Source organism: Carassius auratus, chromosome 9, assembly GCF_003368295.1.
Source record: "Carassius auratus strain Wakin chromosome 9, ASM336829v1, whole genome shotgun sequence".
Classification (NCBI taxonomy): domain Eukaryota; kingdom Metazoa; phylum Chordata; class Actinopteri; order Cypriniformes; family Cyprinidae; genus Carassius; species Carassius auratus.
The window spans coordinates 14,423,285-14,438,010 of NC_039251.1; the positions used below are offsets into that span (position 1 = coordinate 14,423,285).

The window sequence follows — 14,726 nt, forward strand, 5'->3', positions numbered from 1 at the left end:
TAAACACTTTTATAATGACCGTGTTAGCTGATCTATACCAGGTGAGGGGTGCCACCATGTTACTTTCGCGCTGAATCTGAGCTATGGGATTTACAACACGTAAATTCATCCTCTCTTCCCAAAAGACGTTAAAGTACTGTATGTCTCCGGTAAAACTGGGAGAAGAGCAGATTAAACGTTATCTACACAACATTAATAAAACATGCCATCAGATCATATTTGTAAGGTTTATTGCTACTTCCATAGACACCAGCACGTATTTTACAAACTATAAATGTATGGTTTTGCTAGTACATATTTCCAGGGCCGCTGCTGGCCAAATGGGTTAAGCAGGATTGCATTGTTGTGCCCCCTCCCTCAAATATTATAAAACACTTACTATAGGGGTCTATATAGAACTTTAATAAATTTATAAAAAGTAAACATAAATAAATTGTAATTAAATTGTATAATTTACTAATTACAATTGTAGCTCCAGACAGTTATGTCTATGATTTTATTAACACAATTCTCTGATTGATTTTGAAGTCTCTATAATTAAAAATCTGAATGCAACCTTTTTAAATTGTTTAATAATGTCCTTTTAAAATACTGTAGATAGAAGTATTATATATTTTGTAATGTTGTAAGGAAAGAAGATTTTAGACACCTATATTTAAAAAAAATGCTCCACAAACATTGTTGCTCTTTTGCTATATTGATCATATTTATACATCTATTAACTACTGACATGGCATTGCTCTTAAAAAAAACTCTTTAGTCTAGCTTGATACATTTATCAATAACAACAGCTGAAATTAATTTTAATCAATTCAATTGTTCAGAGATCAACAGAGAAAGATACTTTGTTATGTCTGCTCAAAATAAAATAAAAATTATAAGACAATATATTTTTGCTTTGCACCCAATGGTGTATCACTGTGGTCTTTCCGGTAAGATAACAAAGTTACTGTAAAGTATACGCAATACTCTTGATATGAGAAACACACAGGACAACGAGTTTACTGGATTAGATTGGATCTGTGGGGGATCCAAATTCATACATTTATTTAGGCCGCAAATTGTTCATGATAATCATATATGTGTGACAACTGCAATGTTAAATAAGGTTATTAGTTTGTGGGGTAATTAGACAGGATGTGATCTCCATTCTATGACAGTACAAACGGGACAGAGGCAATTCATTAAGCAGGTAATAGAGCACATTATTGTGTAAATGTTCTGCATCAGACTAAATCAATCACCACTATAACTGCACATTCTTTCATTAAAGTGAATTACAAAGCTGGAAGAGGGGAAAAGATTGGAGCTTGGAACAGCAGGACAGCAAACTAAGAAAATACAGAGAGTTCTTACCTCATTTTGAAGCCCGTGGAGGAAGAACGCTTCTCCTGACTCTCCTAAGAGACAGGAGATTGCAACAGGTCGTCCCTACTCAGCTTCTAAAATCTCTGTGCTAACTCAGATAACTGATTTCTGTTAACTTAAGGAGTTTCAGGGCTGTTACCCTCTTTGAATTATTGCAGAAATATGACTGGACAGTTCCATTCACGGCTCTTACAATGTATCATCACACCATAGGGGAACAAGGGAACGGTTTCACTGCACGCTCAAAGCCCCTATTGATAGTGCAAAGCTCTGCCACTGGTGCGAGTGTTTGTGTTTGAAATGTTTGTACCAGGAATCAGACAGCTACAGCTAATCTCTGTGATGTAATCTCTCATGGAGATCGGGACTGGTGGAGGACTGGCCACAGTGCTATTTGTGTTGCTGAGTGAGTTGTGATGTGTCAGCGGTTCAAGAGAAGTCGGACAATCATCGTTATGACAGTTGTCACTATTGTAGCTGAAATCTCAACAAGCACATGGTGTGCCCATTCAGGGTGTATTTTCTAAGGTAAACACAACAGGATGATCAAGGGTGGAAATTATATTAAATTATTAAGTGACTCTAGATAAGCCTAGTTTGTGGCCTATATCCAGTTCCAAATCCAAACAACTTTCATAGCTTTGAATTCTAATTGTACAGTGCTGCCTACTAATATTGGCCCCCTTGGTAAATATGAGCAAAGGTGGCTGTGAAAATAAACTTTTTATTTTTTATCCTTTTGATCTTTCATTCAAAACATTTACAAAATTCTGAACTAAAACAATGGATAGTGGGAGAAACTCACATTATGAAATAAATGTTTACCCTAGTTCACGTTAGCCACAGTTATTGGCACCCAATAATTGAAATGTCTTCTCCCCAAAATAACAGTTCTGAGTTTTCTCCTATAATCCCTGATGAGTTTGGAGAACACTTGACAAAAGATTGACAAAAGAGAACATTCCTTTATCCAGAATCTCTCCAGATCCTTCAGAATAGCAGCTCCATGTTAGTTCTTCAGTTCAAGATTTCTCACAGAGGCAGTCAAGTTTAGAGGTTTTATCTGTTTGCATTTGATCAAATCCATGATGCCATGCATCTGAACAACATGTCCAGGACCTCCGGCAGAAAAACAGGCCCACAACATTATAGATCCATATTTAAACATGGACATGGGGTACTTTTTATCCCTGTTTGCACCAAATCCATCTGGTGGGTTTGCTGAAAAAAAAAAAAAAAATATATATATATATATATATATATATATATATATATATATATATATATATATATATATATATATATATATATACACGCTATAAATATATGCTATATTTGACGTCCCAGTCATGTCTGACAACTTAATATGCTGGAGTTTGTTTTTGGGTGAGCCAGGAGGTTTTTTTTTCTTGAAACCGATTTGAACAACATGTTTTGATGTAGGGGCTGATATGATTTATTTATTTATTCTAATCCCAAGATTCAATGACACTCTGCAATTCTCCAGCTGTGATGGGCAGCACTGCATGACTCATACCGTTGTATTATCATTCTATATGGTTTTTAAAGAAATAGTTCATCCCAAAATTAAAATTTGAGGAAAATGTACTCACCTTCAGGCCACGCAGAAAAAAGAAGAATTTGTTTTTCATCAGATTTGGAGAAATGCAGCATTACATCTTGAATGTGCGCCATCAGAATGAGAGTCCAAACAGCTAATAAAACATCACAACAATCTACAAGTAATCCACATGACTCAAATCTATCAATTAAGGTCTTGTAAAGTGAAAAAGCTGTGTGTATGTCATAAACAAATTCATATTTAAGAGGGGTTTAACGTTAAACGATTGCTTCCAGCTTAAATAAAAGTCTTCTATCCATAATGTTGCTTTCTACAGTAAAACAAAACAAAACAAAACAAAAATGTCTCATCTGAATCAGGAGAGAAATGTGCAGATATCAAATCTAAACTAGATCTAAACTAAATTCTAAACAAATATGCGGATGGACAACTTTAGACAGACTTGGGGCAGAAGTGATGGTTTAAAGTTAAAATGGCTTAATGATGGATTTATTTCTCACAAACATGCAGCTTTTCATTTCTCTCGAGATGTTTATTGACTCCAATTTGGACGGCACCAGGATCCAGTGATGAGCAAGTGATACTTGGATGATGCTAAATTTCTTCAAATCTGTTTTGATGAAGAAACAAACTACATCTTGGATAACGAAGGTATGTGCACTTTCAGCAAAATTTAATTTTTGGGTGACCTATTTCTTTAATTGTCCCAATAGTAGCCTACTACTCTTAATAGTGACACCTCTATGGATGCAAGTAGTTTGTTAACTTTCTGCTGCTGCTTCCAAATGTTTATCTTTTCATCCTTTTCGATGCTTATCTGTATTATTTGCTTATTTTGAACAGAGAAATTTAAGGGTGCACTCTTCAATTTAATTTCTCAACTCGTATACCTTCAGTTTGGATTGCTGGATCACATGCTGATCCACCATGTCACTTTTGACTGCCTTCTTGGGCTCATATGTTTATAAAGTTAACATACAGTAAGCATTTACATTTTGCAGCGGCCTATATTGTTAACAATTAAACATTGCACAGTATCTTGGCCTTTTTAAGGGTTTTTTTTTTTTTTTAGATAAAGCATACAATATCGCTGCGATTCACTGCTTGACATTTCCTGTCATGCCATCAACTGTGCAGTTTTTTCCTCACATTATATCCAGTCGGCTGGCTCAGGTCACGTGACGTCATACGGTCGGTCTATTCTTCGCGCGCTAGCAGGAAGTACAGACGAGAAGCTCGTACATGGATTAGCCATCGTTTAGCCACGTATTAAGCTTGTGTTTTCTATTTTTCGTATTTATTTGACACCGGTGATTTAAAGCTTGTATTGCTCGTCTTCAACAGCTTGTAAAATCTTACTCGTCGACGGGCAGACAGTTATTGACGTCAGTGAACGTTTATATTATTATTATTTGTGAATCGTGTTTTGACGGTCGTCATTGTCGCGCGAGCAAAATATATGAATAGACAACGTAGAAAGCGTGAATGGTTTCGTATCCTTTGCTCGCTTTAACAGCCGGTTGCTATGCATTGCATACATCTGTGTGTACAGCTATGCAGCAAAGCATGCAACTGTGCTGAGATGTCACACCGCCTTTTCTAACAAATCTCTGTAGTGCATACACTAGGTATGTTGCAGTCCATGCGCTTTTCTCGCAAGATGTTTGCTTCTTATTTTTGAAGTCTTATTTTTGGAGTGTTAGTTTGCTGTTTTAACGTTCCACCTGCTTTCTTTGTTCTGCAACACAGTGGTGGGTCAGAATGAACAAAAACCACATGAAAGATGGTGCTTTCTGAGCCTTACTGGGATCATCACATCCCCCTGCCAAAACTGGGACCCTTGCACTCCCGGCTGGTCACTGCCTTTGTTGCCCTGATCTGTTTCATAAACAGCTATGATGGGGACTTTGTCTTTGATGATTCAGAAGCCATCATCAATAACAAGGTATCATCCTCAATCTAGGTTATTTATTTATTTGTTTAGATGTTTATTATGAAATAAATAGTTTACCTAAAAAAATCTAAATTCTGACATTCATGTCAAAGACAAGTAAGTGTAGTTTTTCATACAATGACAATGGATGGGGACCAAGGAGTGGCCATGGTCACTATTCAGTTTCATCACATGAAAAAAGCACCTTTGACATTCTGTTTGAGTAAATGATTAGGGAATTTCCTTTTCAGGTAAACTGCCCATTTAAACATGCATATTGTTGCTTTGTGGTTTCAACATACAAATCATGGCAATACTTTAATAGTACATGATATTTGCACCTTTTTTGCAGTATTTATACATTGTCTTAAAAGGGTTACTCTCTCATTTCATAGGATTTGAATCCTGACACTCCACTGAGTAACATCTGGAAAAATGACTTTTGGGGAAGTAACTTAAGTAGCAACTCCAGTCACAAATCCTACCGGCCGCTGACCGTCCTGACCTTCAGGTATGTTAACCACAAAGACAAAAGAGTCTTTCAATTACTGCTGTGTGACTGATGATTAACACAAGGTAATAGTCCAACGTGCTTATAGTGAATATTGTCAAACCTCTTTGCATGTATTAGATGTGTGGACTTGTAATTTTATTCTCAGTGGGAAATCAAAAGAGGTCCCCCGAGTGCTTCCTCACTGAATGCCACAATAATTGACATTAAAATTGGATGCATATATTGCCTTTTTTTAAACTCATTTTAGAATTGTCTTTGGCATTTGACTGCAACTGTGAGGAATCTATACAGGGGGCATAATTCATGTCCTGCATGCTGTTAATGAGAGTGACATCGTTTTGCATCAGTAATGGCCCGTTATACCACCTCAACCATAAAGTTGTTTTATAATGCCGTGATTTCTGTATGCCATCGTATCTCTGCTGTTTAATGTTTCAGAAATGTACAAAACATTTGTGATTGTTGCACAAGTCAAAAGTTAGTTTTAATCCGTGCGATTTATGACTGTTACTTATTTTCGCAGGATCAACTACCTCTTGGCTGGTGGACTGCATCCGATTGGCTTCCACATGCTCAACGTTGCCCTCCACTGTGTTATTTCTGTGTTAATGATCGATGTGTTTGCAATATTAATTGGCGGCCCGGTTCAAGACGGAAGAGGGGCGAAACTCAGTCTTTCTCAAAAAGCTTCCTTCCTGGCTGCGCTCTTCTTTGCTGCACATCCAGTTCACACGGAAAGTGTAAGTAGAGTGGGAAGACGTGATTCAGCAGGCCGTCTCTGCCCGGTAAACAATCTCCGACTACAATGCTCCATATCACAATGTTCATTGATGTTGCATGAAATATACATTACAAGGCCCGTGGAGAAGAAAGCTTCACGCAGCTGGTGTGCATCGCATAGGTGGGCTCTACAGTCAGCCATGGCTATTAACAGCTTTGCCCTGCCATGGATGCATCCGAGCATGGTAGAGTCTGCCAATGCTCTGGTAGCTGCTCTTTAATCAGGTTCAGAAAGACCAGCCCTGGACTTGGAGGGGGTGAGGTTCAGAGAGACCACTGACTTGGGCCTACGGGATGAATCAAAGAACATGGCCCCAGGACTCCAGCCAGGGCCGACTGCAGTTCTGTAATGAGTGCTGCCTCCTGCCTTCACCGTTAATTTGACACTGCCAGAAATACAGGCAATTTCACAGACGAAAGGCCGGCGAAGGATGTTTTTATGCAACTGTTTTTTTTGCCTTTAATGTCCAAGCAGGATTTCATTTGTTTCGGTGTAAAACGTAGCTGCCGTTAAAAACGTTTGCCCTTGGGGTGGATTTCACGGTCGTGACCCACTTGAAGATGGATACTGCTTGATGAGACAGTGTCTTTTAGCTCTCTAAAAGTATTTAGTTGATCTTGAATAATCTCCTCTGTTGGCTCTCTGTCTTGTAGGTGGCTGGCATTGTTGGCAGAGCAGATTTGTTATGTGCCCTCTTTTTTCAGCTCTCTTTTCTGGTTTACTGCAAAGCATTTCAAGGTCAGTCGATACACTCATGCACTAGACAGGCTAATAAACAGATCATTGAATTGCTGAGTTTGCGGACAAATAAACCAGATTTTTGTGTTAAATGGATCCACCAATTCATCGAAAAGATCACATGATTCATTTATGGACTTGTTTAAGGATACATTTATGGATTCTTTGTTTGGTATTTGAAGCTTAAAATCTTATCTTGTTTGAGGACTCATTGCAAGTTGGTAATGAATTAATTCTGTGCAGACACTGCATGTTAGGATCTCACTGAATGTCTTACTTTGCATTAAGTATACAGTTTAAGTGTAGAGGTTCTTGAATTTCTCCCTGTAGGTGGTGATAAAAAGTTCTCAGTATTGTGGATATTTGGCAGCATTCTTCTTTGTGCTGTCGCAATGCTGTGCAAGGAGCAAGGCATTACGGTTTTGGTGAGTGAAAATATCCATACATTTGAGAGAGCTGCAGGTCAAATAAGGTAATATGCAATAAGCACATACCATATTTTTCGGACTATAAGTCGCACCGGAGTATAAGTCGCATCAGTCCAAAAATGATGAGGAAAAAAAAAATATATATATAAGTCGCACTGGACTATAAGTTGCATTTATTTAGAACCAAGAGAAAACATTATTGTCTACAGCCGCGAGAGGGCGCTCTATGTTGCTTAGTGTAGACTACAGGAGCACTGAGCCACATAGAGCACCCTCTGGCCGCTCTAGACGGTCATGTTTTCTCTTGGTTCATGTCAAAATAATTTTGATAAATAAGTCACACCTGTCTATAAGTCGCAGGACCAGCCAAAACTATGAAAAAAAGTGCGACTTATAGTCCGGAAAATGCGGTACATGTTAGATTATCTCTCATCTATTTTTACAATACAGAGCTTTGTTCATCCATAAAATATCTTAGTCCTTTTTTTCTGTGTGTTAAGGGAGTTAATGCTGCTTATGATATTCTCATGGTCTGCAATCTGAATATCTATGAGCTCGCTCACCAGCTGCTTTCCAGGAGAAAATCAGCTGATGTAAGTGACTTATTCATAGGGTGTCACTCTTTGGACCCAAAACAAGCTTTGGATTGATTTATACTTTCTCTTTTCCACCCAGATTGGTGGGTTGGTGAGGAGTGGTTTGCTTATGAGGTTAGCTCTTCTCTTTTTTGGTGGTTCCTTCCTTTTGTACGCGAGGTGGAGAATCATGGGAACTGGGCCTCCATCTTTTACTGAGGTGGATAACCCAGCATCCTTTGCTGAAAATGTCATCTTGAGGGTAAGCAGTCCTGTTAGTTTGGGTTTTTGAATGGCCCTCCGAAGCTGAAATTGTATCTGTACTGACAAATCAAAATTATGTCATTCTGACAACCCTAGTCAAACCTGAAATTAATATTTAGTATACAGTTTTAGTAGTAATTTTTACCCCAGACAGACTGTGTCATATTTTTCACATACTCCTTAAAGAATCACGTGTTTTTCCGCTCTCTCTTTTCTCAGATTGTGAACTATAATTACTACTACTCCTTAAATGCCTGGCTGCTGCTGTGTCCCTGGTGGCTGTGTTTTGATTGGTCAATGGGCTGTGTACCTTTGATCAAATCAGCTACTGATTGGAGGATTTTCTGGCCTCTTTTGCTGTGGTGCTGTCTGATGGGGCTTAGTATACCAAGCTCTGTGCTCACAGGACAGCAATAAAAGAAGGTAAGACCAGCAAAACAAAACATGCTTTGTCTAAACATGGAAAAATGTGTGTGATGGTTTGTAAAAGAATGCCTCGTTGTTGTTCAGGCATTTATTTGTATACAGTTGCCATAATGTTATTCTCCAATAAGATTTCTTTTAATGGATCAATCATCATTAAATCATCTAATCATATTTACTTACTCTAATATGTATTCCTTCTGAATAAAAGTATACCTTTCTTAAAAAAACAGTGTGTATGGTGTATTATTCTCTGTGTGTTTTTAGGACTCTGACATTTGGCCTTGTACTGCTGGTTATTCCGTTCCTGCCAGCCAGTAATCTGTTCTTCAGGGTGGGTTTCGTGATAGCCGAGCGGGTGCTGTACCTCTCCTCAGCGGGCTACTGCCTCATACTGGCCTACGCTGTGGGCTACTGTAGCTGCCACTGGAAGAAACACAAGGTATGTGGCCTGTTCTACAGCAATTTCCCACTTATCACCTCCTAATATTCACCATCAGACCATAATTCACTGTAACTAATGTTCCATTGAGTTTGTGTTCACGTCTCGTGTCTGTGGGATAACCGCAGAGGCTGGTGAGAGCGGCCACGTTGACGCTGCTGTGTGTGAACGTGGCTCGCTCTGCACAGCGCAGTCAACAGTGGAGGTCTGAACAGAGTCTCTTCACCAGCGCCCTGTCTGTCTGCCCACTGAACGCCAAGGTGAGACCGCACACCTCCCCCCGTCATGCTGCAGTTTAACTCCACTGCATTCGTGAAATCCATTTCAATAACTTCAGCTTATCCGTCAACACACAAAATGCCTTGAGCAAGACTCTCAGCTTTCTCCAGAGGAACTGAACATGTAATAAGTGCACTTTGAGCCCGTTTGAATTTGAAGCATCAGCTAAATGATTAAGTAAAAAATAACAGAAAAGCAAATCAAATATTTGTTCTCAATTGTATTCAGTCCAGTTTTGCACACCAGTGACTTCATTAGCTTGATGAGATCTCTAACTTCTTCCTTCCTTACACAGGTGCATTATAATGTTGGCAAAAACCTTGCTGACAGAGGCAACCAGAGTGCTGCAGTCAAGTACTACAGGGAGGCAGTGAGGTACAAAAAAAAAATCATGATTCTGTCATATTCACTTTGGCAGTTCTTCTGTCTTGCAGCAGTTTAAGCAATGTGATCTATTAAGTATTATATGAAATAAGTTAGGGTTTACTTTTTTCTACACGTGTTACAGATTACACCCCAAGTATGTTCATGCCATGAACAATCTTGGCAACATATTAAAAGAAAGAAATGAGTTAAAGGAAGCTGAAGTGCTCCTGTCAGCTGCGGTTCATATCCAGTGAGTGAAGATTTTTAGTTCATATTTATTGTGTGTAGTTGTGTAACCTTTATTCAATTGTGCTGTGTTTTTTTTTCTTCTTCTTCTTTTTTTTTTTGATTGGATTAGGCCTGATTTTGCTGCAGCTTGGATGAATTTGGGTATTGTGCAGAACAGTCTGAAAAAGTTTGATGAGGCTGAACAGAGCTATTGGAATGCAATTCGATTCAGGAAAAAATACCCAGACTGTTATTACAACTTGGGACGTCTGGTAAGTACTGTGTTTTCTCTGTAATTTGAATAAAGCATTCAATACATTTAAAGCATGTTTTCCTACTTATTAAATTACCCCATGTTTTCAACATCAATTTCAATAGTATTACTGTGTGGATTTTTAACATGTCTAGTGTGATTTTGTCTTGGGCTATTATGTTCATCCTTCCTGTGTGTACAAACCAACCGTTTTATTATGGCAAGAAATTGGCTATTCCACTCTAAATATGGCCCATTATGTTGTGTAGTGACATGCTATTTTAGTGTTAATGAAGGTTTGATTGCTTTACTCCATGAATTATCAAAGCATTATTATCAAAGATGTGCCATAGTGATTAATGCACTTTCTTCTCACATGTTTAGCCTTGTTGATTATGCAGAAAATGCTAATTCGAATCTGCATAATTTCCCTGCCCTTCTTCTCCTATTTAAAATAATAAAATGTATTTAAACAAAAATGGAATTGTAAGGCATGATAATTTTTTGGGGAGAATCTTTGTCCTTGACGCACACTGGGCCATTGTTGATTGGTTCTTGTCTGTTTTATCTCCAGTATGCAGACCTGAACCGCAGCATTGACGCACTGAACGCCTGGAGGAACGCCACCATGCTAAAGCCTGACCACAGCCTGGCGTGGAACAACATGGTCATATTGTTGGACAACACTGGTAAGGTGTAAACGGAACACGATTGATTAAAAGGCTAGTGCATACTTTAACAAATAGTGTAAAATTTGTGTACTTACAGCTGATATACTTCTCTTAATTACCGTAGATGTCGTCTTAAATACTTGAATCTGATTGGCTAGTTTTTTCCATTCTACGGACCCCTAAACTTTATAATTAGCCATTGTCCTAGGCTCCCTGTGCCTACATAGCAACGTATTATCGTGCTTAACATATAATAACTTCAACTGAATTCAATATTTCATGTTTATTTGCTTTTATATGGTATAATAAGCAATATAATGTGGTATAAGCAGAATAATGTGCAGTTAGCTGACTGTATATTATCTTTTGCATATATCACAGTTTAGTAATACAGTATAGATCTGTATTGTTATGTTCAGACGGGGGCAGTCATGTATGCTTAAACTGAGTGAGTGTTCTCATTAAACATGACCTTGACCCTGCCCTTGGGGGTAAACAGATGATCTTGGCCTTCTCCCAAATCTTCCCGCCTTGTCGTTTTCATCTGGTGTCCCAAGTATAGCCGTGGCTCATAGCTGTGTGTGAGATAGAGGAAGAGAGAGGTGTGAACTTCCATTCTGCAGATGCTGAGCGTCAGGTGCACGCTGCCACATGGGGCCATGCTGCATAATTAGTTCACCCTTTACAACAATTAACTCCTGCACCCCATCTTCACCCCCTTCTCTCATCACAGCCCCTACAGGGATGGATAACTTGGCTTTTTCTTAAATTATCAAATAACCTTTTAATATTTTTCTTTGCATGATATAAAGAGCACATACTACAATATAGTTCAGAAAGTATAACAGACTTGGTGATAAAACATAAAAAAAAAACTGTTTTAAAAAAGCGTTTATATATTTGAAAAATGTCACAAAACATTTGTGAACATTTTTGGGTGATGCAAATGAACCACAGAATCAGCGTTTTCTGCATTTTGTCATGAATGTCTGCCTTTGGAAAAACTAATGGAATTAATAATTAAGAAATACACTAAAATCACTGTTATTTACAATGTTTCTTGATTTGTATCACTTGCAAACTAATTGCACATATATTGCAAACATTTATCGCAAATTTTTCTTGCCCAGCCCTATAAAAAATGGCCTTTTTTAACTTTGGTTAAACCTATTACAGTCAGTAAACCATACTGTTATGCATGTATTTGTAGCTTGTGTTTTTATGATGCTGAGAAACATTTTTTCAAAAGTTTCCATTCTGAAGAGATGTTACAAGATTAATAGAGGATGTCCTTTCCAGGAAATGCCGGCATTAGAACCCAACATGATTAGACCGGAAGAGCAAGAATCAGCAATGCTTGAAATTTATGTATTAAAAGCCTTGTGTGTTGTTTTAAAGCCACTCTTCCCTGCCGTGTGGAGAATGGCGTGATTCCCTGACAGAAGCCGTTTATTCAAACGCGTCTCCCAGGCAGGTTGGCCCTCCCTGGAGAGTCTTGGCACGGTCCATTTTCTTTGCCAAAAAAACAAACAAAACCAAAAACACTCTGGCACCACCATCATCTCCCTCTGCATTTTCCAGCCTCACTTGATATCAAATACCCTCTCAAACATAAGCTAATGACTGCAAAAAGTGAATTGGGAGAGGCTTTCTACTGCTGTTCTTTCCCTAAAATATTAAACTGAAAACACATCAAGAAAGTGTGCAAACATAAAACATGAGTCATGTTTAGGTTGCAGCAGTGAGGAAGAATCCTCAGCAGCTCATGAATTTGTTAAGGGCCAGCCGGTGAGAGAAGATCTATCTGAGTCTGTGGTCAGAGGGAGTTTTGACATCCAGATCAATAAGTCAGTAGCCCTTGTGTTGCCCTCTAATTAGGAAACTAAAAGAACCAGCCATGTGTGGGGTTGAAAAACTCTCTTCTGGAGGCTGCTGACACACCAGAGCAATCCGCTCTGCACAGTCAACAGAAATCACAGAATGACAACTATACGCTTGTCCTTTTGTGACATTTAGAACTATTTATAAAAATGGAAACTATTTGCTCCTTCACAGTTCTTTGTAGTTTTTATTTTTTTATTTATTTTTATTTTATAATTGGCTAATTTTAGTGATGTAAGTGTTCTGGCATGCAACAAACACATTTCTACTGTGCAAGAGGCATAGATCTAAGAGTTTAGTTCTGAATGCTTGTTAAATGTTCTTTTTACATTTATTCTATAGAGCTACTTAGGTGTTATGTGTGATTTTAGCACATTGCTGGGGTTCTCTGTGTTTGCTTGGTGTTTGTTAGGATATTCTGAGTGGATGCTTGGTGGTTACTTGCAGGCTTAAGTCAAAAGAGTCCATCCCCAAGTCACTATGGTATTCTGGTCCATTGATATCACTTGGGTTCCTCTTTCAGTGTAATGAACACCCTGAATGCATTAGCCTTATTGGCCATCTCAACTTCCAGTGCAGTGTATGGAAATTGTAAGAAAATGAAACCTTGAGGAAGTGCCCTTCTATAGGACAAAGCAATATTAATATTAAAGTTTCTAAGATTTCAGTAGAAAAATGTAGGCAGTAGACATAAGTAGAGCCAATTCTGCCAAGAATCTAAGTCTAAATTATAAAAAAAAAGTAAAAGCCCCAGCAGTTTGAGTAATCATTCATAACTTAATCAGCAATAATAACATTTTGTGTCTTAGCAAGGTAACAGTTCATGTTATATTTCATTACAGGCAATCTTGCTCAGGCTGAGTTGATTGGAAAGGAAGCATTAAAGATATTGCCAAAAGATCACACCATCATGTTCTCCCTCGCCAATGTCCTTGGGAAACAAGAAAAGTACAAGGTTAAAACAAACATTTGTCCATGTGATGCTGCCTTTTTTATGAAAATGTTACTCCGACTATTTCTTTATAATAACAAAATGTTCCTTTTTCTCTCAGGAGTCGGAAGGATTCTTTCTAAACGCTCTGAAGATCAACCCAAACGTTGCCAGTTGCCATGGCAATCTTGGTAAGTCTCCCAGAATCCCGCTGGCACTTCAGTCTTGTCACAGAAAACAGTTGTGCAAGTTTTGACTCCTGCAATGTTACACGATACAGGCATAAATCGATGCAACTGAATCAATAAACAAAGCGAAGTGGCTATGATTCTTCTCCCATTCACTGGGGACCAATGCTGAGGTACTGTTCAGTCCCTTGATTTAAGTGACGGGTCATTTTTTTGTGCTCTTGCAGCTGTTCTGTATCACCGTTGGGGAAAACTAGACTTAGCAAAGCGGCACTATGAACTATCTCTTCGACTGGATCCCAGCGCTCCAGGGACCAAGGAAAACTACAGCATGCTAAAACGCAAACTGGAGCAGCGGCAAAGGACTGTTGGATAACACTGTTTTTGATAACTGCATGCCACACAAGTCTTTGTACGGTCTCTACATAACTAAATAAAGTAATTAATCATACTATTTTTCACTTTTGTTCTTTATGAATGCATACAGATGCTGTAGATGCACACAGTGGTTCCATTCTGGCCACATTACAGTCTTTTAAGGTCAAGACTGGTTTCTTAACCGGCTCAAATGAGTTTGTCATGTGTAACTGTAGGCTCAAGACATATGGAACATATCCACTAACTTGACTTTCATCTTTGACCTCATGTTATGTCAGCTGGGCCTCTATTTATTAGTCTGTTACACTTTGTAATCGCAAAGTATGTTACTCTTGGCCATCCACCAAGAACGTACCCCACTGTGGACATCGCAACAAATTGCCTTTTAAAATGTTGAGTTATCTTGAGTCACACACACCATAGGCCAATGGTTTTTGTTAGTGTGTTTGTTTACACGCCTTTCGCGATATCTAACATACGTGTCTTGAGGACCGGATCATGGC

The 14,726-nt window shown here is 38.5% G+C and overlaps 1 pseudogene; it reads left to right on the plus strand.

The window, feature by feature from the left end:
* The first annotated feature begins 4,703 nt into the window (after positions 1-4,703).
* Positions 4,704-14,286, plus strand: LOC113108457 (transmembrane and TPR repeat-containing protein 4-like; annotated as a pseudogene).
* The last annotated feature ends 440 nt before the right edge of the window (positions 14,287-14,726 follow it).